The sequence below is a fragment of the Mastigoproctus giganteus genome, chromosome 6, assembly GCF_048544385.1.
Source record: "Mastigoproctus giganteus isolate SK-2022 chromosome 6, ASM4854438v1, whole genome shotgun sequence".
NCBI lineage: Eukaryota > Metazoa > Arthropoda > Arachnida > Uropygi > Thelyphonidae > Mastigoproctus > Mastigoproctus giganteus.
The window spans coordinates 223040756-223048638 of NC_143580.1; the positions used below are offsets into that span (position 1 = coordinate 223040756).

At 34.8% G+C, this 7883-nt stretch overlaps 1 non-coding gene across 1 annotated transcript; it reads left to right on the top strand.

The window, feature by feature from the left end:
* The first annotated feature begins 465 nt into the window (after positions 1–465).
* TRNAG-GCC (transfer RNA glycine (anticodon GCC)) lies at positions 466–536 on the top strand. The gene has a single exon. It is a non-coding gene; the product is annotated as a tRNA-Gly (tRNA).
* The last annotated feature ends 7347 nt before the right edge of the window (positions 537–7883 follow it).

The following is a 7883-nucleotide window of genomic DNA, read 5'->3' on the forward strand; positions in this document are numbered from 1 at the left end:
TTTTTTTTTTTTTTTATTATAGTAGATTAATTTGTACTACTGAAACAACACACTTAATTACCCTGCGAAAATCATTTAAAAAAAAAAAAAAATTTCTCAGTTACCTCAAGAGAGAAAGAGTAGAATAGATCACCAAGAAAGACAAGAATAATGATATGCAGCTCAGTACCCTGTGTGTGTGTCAAACTGATGTGAACCCCCTGGTGTTATATTTGGAAGCCAGAAAAAAATTTCAGATTTTTAATCCTAAATTAAAGTGGAAATAGTGAAAATATATAGCGGCCCGATTTTATATTTGCAAAAGCGGGATATCTAGTTATAACTAAGTGTTCCTCTTTGGTTGAAAACTCTCGTTAGCATATGTATGATAATTTTTAACAGATATTTTAGAATTATTTCTAAAATTACAACAAATCATGCGATTCATCTAACATTAAATATAATAATAAAAATAAATATCATCAAGTATCGGTGGTTCAGTGGTAGAATGCTCGCCTGCCACGCGGGCGGCCCGGGTTCGATTCCCGGCCGATGCAATTTTTTTTTTTTTTCCTTCCCTTTTACATTTTTATTCTTATTATAACTACTTTAAATAACGGAACATAAACATTTTAATTTCACAATGGTAATTTAAATAAATGTGAAAAATATAGAATAATTAAAAACGGTATTATTTTCAGAACGCTTATTTGACAATAAAATTGTAAAACTAGTATACTGTTATGCCACCAACGAGGAATGAAAACAAGATAAATACACTAGCGTCCAAAAGTTAAGAAACGAACGCAAAACCACCTATCTTAAAAAAATAAATAAACCCATTTCTCGCTTGTGGCCAATGTTCGCTGCAGAAAATATTTCAGGGGTGATTCATCATCTGTCTCTTCCCTTGAATACACCCCTAGGCAATTTGCAGCTTGTTTAGAACGGGCATATGACTTCAAAAGAGATTAAAAAAGTAAAAACAGCGAAAACATGTCATGTAGATGAGGGCCACACCCAGGGGCGGATTAAGGTCGGTTGAGGCCCCGGGCGCTGAAGAAAATATTGGGCCCCTTAAAAAAAAGAGAGAGACAGGGAAAATAAAAATAAATACATGTTAACCATTTTTTCAAATAAATAAAAAATATTATGTACTATTAATGTTTTATTTCCAATAAAATTTTAATACAATATATGTATAATAGAATTAATAATAGCATAATAATAATCACAAAGTTTTGAACTAATATGTTCAACTAATTTGTTGGGGTGGTGCGTGGGCCCTTCAGAAGTCGGGGCCCAGGGCGCGCGCCCGGTGCGCCCGCCGTTAAATCCGCCTCTGGGGCCCACACCCATAACGTTGGCACATTTCTTAAATATTATTGTTGCATAACAACAAAATACTGGCTTAGTAAATGCTAATAAACATAAATAAATATATTTATGTAATATAAATACAGTATATATAATACATAATAAGGAAATATATAAATAAATATAAATTTTCTTGAATGAATTATAACGCAGTTTGTGACACGGGCCTCTTTAATTTCACTACGTGTATTATTGTTAATAAATTATATAAATAAATAGATACTTGAAATATTTTTATTTAAAATATTATAGTGAGATATTTTATTTAAAATCACTACACGTTTGACATCGTGTGAAGATAGGGGAAGAGAGGGGGGGGGGAGACAGGCGACGCATTCGATAATCTCGTGGGGGGATCCGTAATAGATTCATAAATATAATGGAAAATACGTTTTTTTTTTAAATGTCGTGTGATTTTACTGAGATATAAAATATGACATAAATATATTTATTTTTACCCCCTCCCAGTTATAACACAATATGTATCTTGTACATTGTCGCTTAATATCAATTTGAATATTTCCTGTGCTCGCCTGTCTCCCCCTCTCTCTTCCCCTATCTTCCCACGATGTCGAACCTGGATGTTTCCTGATTATTATAGGAAAATTTAATTTTCCTATAATAAACAGGAAATTTTTTTACCTCTATAGGAAAATTAAATTTGCCTAAAAATATTATCCGCGTTGTTTGTTCCGGTTAGCGACATTATTATTAGCCATATGGTGCAAGGAAGCCTGAGGCTTTTATTATTATTATTATTATTATTAGCCACATGGTACAAGGAAGCCTGAGGCTTATGCTGCACCAGCCAAAAAAAAAAAAAAAAAAAAAAAAATTCCCGAGTTACCCTGAGAGAGAGACAGAAGTAGAAAGGAACCACCAAGAAAGAGAAGAATGATGATATCCAGCTCAGGACCCTGGGTTTGCCAAGCCCATACTCACCAGATTTTGCTGCACTAGCCAAACAAAAAAAAATTATGTCACCCTGAGGGAGAGGAGTAGAATGATGATATCCAGCTCAGAATCCTGGGTGTGCCAAGCCCATACTTACCCGATGTTAGCTCCTGGGGTTAAAAAGGTACTTGGCAGGGGTGGGATGCGAACCCACGCCTCCGAAGAAACTGGTGCCTTAAACCCGCACCTTAGACCGCTCGGCCACCCTACCACACACGAATGGAACGCTTGTCGTTCCTCCATGTTGATATGTCCAGCCGAATGTTTACAAGCCGGCTGGCCAGCCCTAACGCTCTTGGTTTTATTTCGGTGTTTCCTTCACCCAATGTCAATACATTCGTTTATCGTATTTAGTAGTCACGTGCTTAAACCCCGGTCCACTCAAAGAGCCAGTGGCAGTGCACTCATACCCTGACCACTCGGCTAAGTCTGAGTCAAATTTTCCTATGAAGGTAATCGGTTTAAAAATAAAGAAGTGTCATCTTTACTGGATATATGGGGCCATTCACAAAAGTTTTGGCATCCTGTAATATTTTGGAGGAGAAAGAGAGATGGGATGGTTATGGTTTGCGAGTACGTATGTTGTCAAACGAATGCGTGATGACTGAGCGCTGTTGTATAGGGTGCCGTAACAGAGAAGCTGTAAATTCCTCTTGCCGTTGATTCGGTGAGTCCCCTCCCCCAACATAAAAAAAAGAGAAGCAAATAAAGAAAGAAAGGTTTCCTAGCAGTGGTTCCTCACCGCATTAGTAACCCCTTCTAGTGGGGTTACTAATGCAGTGAGGCACCGGCGCCAGAAATCCGATCGGCTGTTTCCTATATGGTAGTTAAAAGCGAGCGCTAATGGAACACGCGATTTTCAACCATTCAGACAGTATTTATGACCTTTGCTTATCCAAGCGAAGTATCATCGGGCTCCAGTGTGTAATTTTCTAACTACCTCTTAAACCGAAGTTGAAATGAAGTTAGTGTTCACACAACAGAGTTGCCAAATGACCATCAACGCTATCCAGCAATTTTCCGACTACCATAGTGCCTCAGGTGTGTTGTAATTGGAATAGCAATTACGTAGGGGTGATCTTTCCGCGCATGCTCGCTTAGCAAAAGCACCTGTTCCAGCGGAATGTATCAACTATAAAACAAATCCAGACCACGTTGAGTTCGAAGTTCGTTTGCGAAGTAATACCAGAGTTGTGCGGGAACTGTGCCGACTGAAAGAAAAACAAAAAGGCTTGCGTAATGCAGAGGAGATGAAATTTAATGTTTATTTTTTTAACGCTACTTACTACCATCGTACGAACTTCGATTAATTAATTTTTATCCGAGTTCTGTAATGTCGCTATTTACATAAATGAAGACGCGAGCAAATTTTATACGTGATCGTAAACGTTTGAGACCAAACGGAGATAAATCGTACTCCCAAAAAATTTCTCCTCTTAAAAGTAAGGATGCTTCAATCGTTGCCAAAAGTCGGCGTAGTAAAGATGAAGACAGGACGTTTGCCTCGCCGCACCCAAGGTCGTCTGCTACTGGAGAACTGTTCCCACCTTACACAGTATACATTATACTGCTTCTCACTTTGCTTCTACGAACATGCATCGTGACCAACCCATTTTCCTGGTGGATCTTACATCCAGATGAAATATTTCAATCATTAGAAGGTCTGTAGGTTTTTCTTTTTTAGTGATTCTGTTTTGTTTTGCTTGTTATGATAAACAACGGAAATAATTGAGTTCCTAAGAAATCTAATTATTTAATATTCGATATAATAGGCCACTCTCCCCTGCCAACCATTATAAACCGGATTTGCAATTGATCTTGGATAAAATATTCTCGATCGAGGTCAACTGAATGATATGAAGTAAATAAATACTGTGACGTAAGCCACTTGAAACATATGAAAACAATAATGATTATAATTTGCATTTATTTTCAATTCTACGCAGTTTGTTACTTAATGATTATCGATTTGTAATATAAGCTACCATTTTTTTACTTTTTTTTTTATATTTATTTATTTATATCTCTTATATAATGTTGTAGAAAGACAATCTTGAGAGCAAAATAACCAAAATTTTATAATAAATTTCAGTTTAATTTATAGTTTAAAAAATCATCCCATGAGTCCAAAACACGACTTCCCTAAGGCATGCTAGGAATCGCAGAGTAGTCTGCCTAAGATGTCTCTATGTTTGACGTCGTTTACCAAATAAAATTGTTATAATATTTCATTTATTGGGCAATTAGAAAATGAATTAACAGATTTTTCTTTGATATGCAAAAGTTGGTATTCATTTCATGTAGTACAAAAATATGAAACTAATTGGAAAATATATTAATATGTTTAATTTCAAAACTGAAGGATTTCAAATTCGCAATTACTTTTTGCACTGTATATCAACAAAAATATCCAAATGGGATGTGCTACAATATTAGAAATATAACTATCATAAATATTTGAAAATATTTCATATACAATAAAATTCGTATTTATTTATATGTATAAATTTTCATACCAAATATTATATTTATATAATAAATATAATGGGGAGAAGAAGAGAATTCTTTTCTGGGGAGAAGAAGCGAATTCTTTTCTGGGGAGAAGAAGAGAATTCTTTTTCATATGATGAAATTGCTTCCATTGTGGATTTGATCCTGCACAATTGTCTTTTGAATGTACAAGGTGGTCCATAAATAAGGAAACAATTTTGAATAAATGCTGATGTTAATCTGTATACGCTTTTTGAAAAATAGTTTATAATTTCGTCTTTATTGTTTCAGAATAATTTGAGCGTAGGAAACCACCATGAGCCTTATAAGAAGGAAAGGATTGAAATTGTAAAGTAGCAAAATACTGTATATAAATGCTGCAGAAGTTGCTCAGTAGTTCAAGCAGTTTTTTGGGCATTAACCAACCACAATAAAGATCATAAAGCAATCGAAAAGAAGTTCGATGAAGTGAGAACAGCGCACAACCTACCAACATCTGGGAGACATTGTATCTCAAAGGCCTGCCAGTTTGGAATTTGTAAGAGAAGATATCGAAAGAAGTTCTAAAAAGATCTCAAAGAAAGTGAAGTTTGGAACTTAAAATACCTAAAGCAAGCTTAAAAGGAAATTAAATACAAAGTTTATCACCCCATGTTACTACAAAGTTTGAATGAGGACGACCCAGGTAGAAGATTGGAATTTGTCGAACAGTTTTTGGCCATGAATGTTACAAACCCAGCCATCGTTGACTATTGTCAGAAATGTCTGTATGATGAAGCCTCATTTAAAATAAATGGTGCTGTTAATCACCATAACCTTGTTTATTATTCCCTTAATAACCCCCATTTATTCTTTAACAAGGATTTAATAGCTCCTGGCTTGACAGTCTAGGGCTGGAATTTGAACAGAAGGTGTTCTCGAATTTTTTTTTTTTTTTTTTGAGAACCATGACAGAAGAAACCTAAGGCTACCTGAGACAGACTGCTAAAAGACAAAATCATTCTATTAATGCAGTCAAAAACCAATATGCAGCATTGCTTTTTTATTCAGGATGAAGCACCAGCTTATTACTTAAACTGTCCGTGAATTCTTCATAAAGTTCCCAGGTCGACAGATCAGATGGCTGGGTTTCATTGAATGGTCGACACGCTCCCTGGAGCGTGTCGACCATTCAATGAAAAAATACTTTTTTAAAATTACTTTTTATTGATATTCTTAAAGGACAGAGTATTTAGTAAAAAGTATTCGAAAATTGAATGCTGAAGCTTCGGTATTTAATAGTTAGAGAATTTCAGAACACTTCTGAAGAATCATGCCTTGCTGTGTGTCGCTCTATGTTCAAAAAGTTACAATTTTGTGAACAAAAAATGGTGGTCATAATGAACAGATATTGAAAAGAGATTTCTTTTTTTTTTTTCTTTGTAAGTTTTTGTATGCTCTTTCTATTGCGCTAGAATCAATTAAAATATAAATTTAAAATAGTGTTGTTATTTACTGTCTAATAATAAGTACAGAATAAGCGTTGTATAGCTACCTACCATTGATTGGTTCCATTCTTCGTTTCATTAATAAGGAAAATAGCAGTGCACATTGTCTACAATCAGTGGAAGTTATAAACTATTTCTTGAGCGTAATTGTCACGTTCCAACGATTTTGACTTGGAAGGTATTTAGAAGACCATTTTTAGTTTTATAATTTTGAAATATATTGTAATTCTTATTTTACCCCTCCCCTTTTGTTTTGTTTTTGGAGTCCCGCATTGGATACCAGAAGATCTGATCATGTAGTCATTGAAAAACTTTCTCTTCCTTCCATTGAATTCAGTAGTGAAACCAGGGAGGTGCGCAATGTACATTTGTGACTTCAAATAACAAACATTCTACTGTTTAGTTTTGTTACTATCCAGTTTAGGATACTATCAAAAAATAAAAGAAACTAGACTTAGTTTTGCGATTTAAAGCAGAAGTCAATTGTCTGTACTAATAAATAAATTAATATAGTAGATACACACACTGCGACCCAATACGAATTTCTGGTTGCGCCGCTAGTTGAATTAACAAATAAACTGAAACTTATAGATAAATCTTTATCCTGGCATGTGCATGATGACTTTAAGCGAAGTTAATGCTGACTTATCAGGCATGCCTGCGCGATTTAGAGCTTGTTTTTCACAAGTAAGTTGATGTGTGGCGAAGATAGTTAGCTGTTAATCTCTCGAAACGTGTTTATTTGCTTCGTTTGAATGTCATCAAGTTTAATGTTGGGAGAGCGACAGTAACCTAAATTCTTGTTGAAAATTTAATTTCTTTTCGAAGCGACCTGCGACCCTCGGTATAATTAATCACTTCATAGGGTGAATTTATTTATTACATCAGTACAAATGCTAAAAACAAAACAGAGGAAGATCATGTAGAATAACCAGTTGTGAAAACAGGCTCTGATGGTAGTTCAAGTATTTCGGGCACAAAGGGGCATCGTTATACAAGGACTTCAACACACTTATTTTCTTTTATTGTCATTACGGTTTTTTACTGCAAAGGATGGAAAGGAAGTTACTAAACATCACTTTGTTGAGAGGTACTTATTTCAATCTTCATGGGTTGATCTAATGCCATTGTAGGCTACTTAAAGCTATATTTAAAAAGAATTTCGACATCACTTCACTACACAGATCTCAATCATCTAAATTTACACAACCTTCTAACAAATCATTAATGTTTAGTCATCAAACGTTGAGCTAGTGAAGGATAAATAGGAGCAACTAGGTTACAAGGTCGTGCAGCTGTAAAACTATGTAGTGAATGCATATCTTGGATTCAAACGAGAACTGGTTTGAAATTGGGGATTTTTCTGTTTCGTTAATTACTGCATTCATTATATCTGCAAAAAATATTGTTTACAAATAAGGAAGCCAAAAGCGATACAGAAGCTCCAGCTTACCTGTTGAAATGGAAACGAACGGTTTTTTTTTTTTTTTTAATGATTTCACAACCTAGAAAGTACTGTTAGCTAGATAAATAGCTGTAAAAAAAAAACCTCTTACACAAATGATTTCATAAAAAACTTAACAAAAATGTATCCAA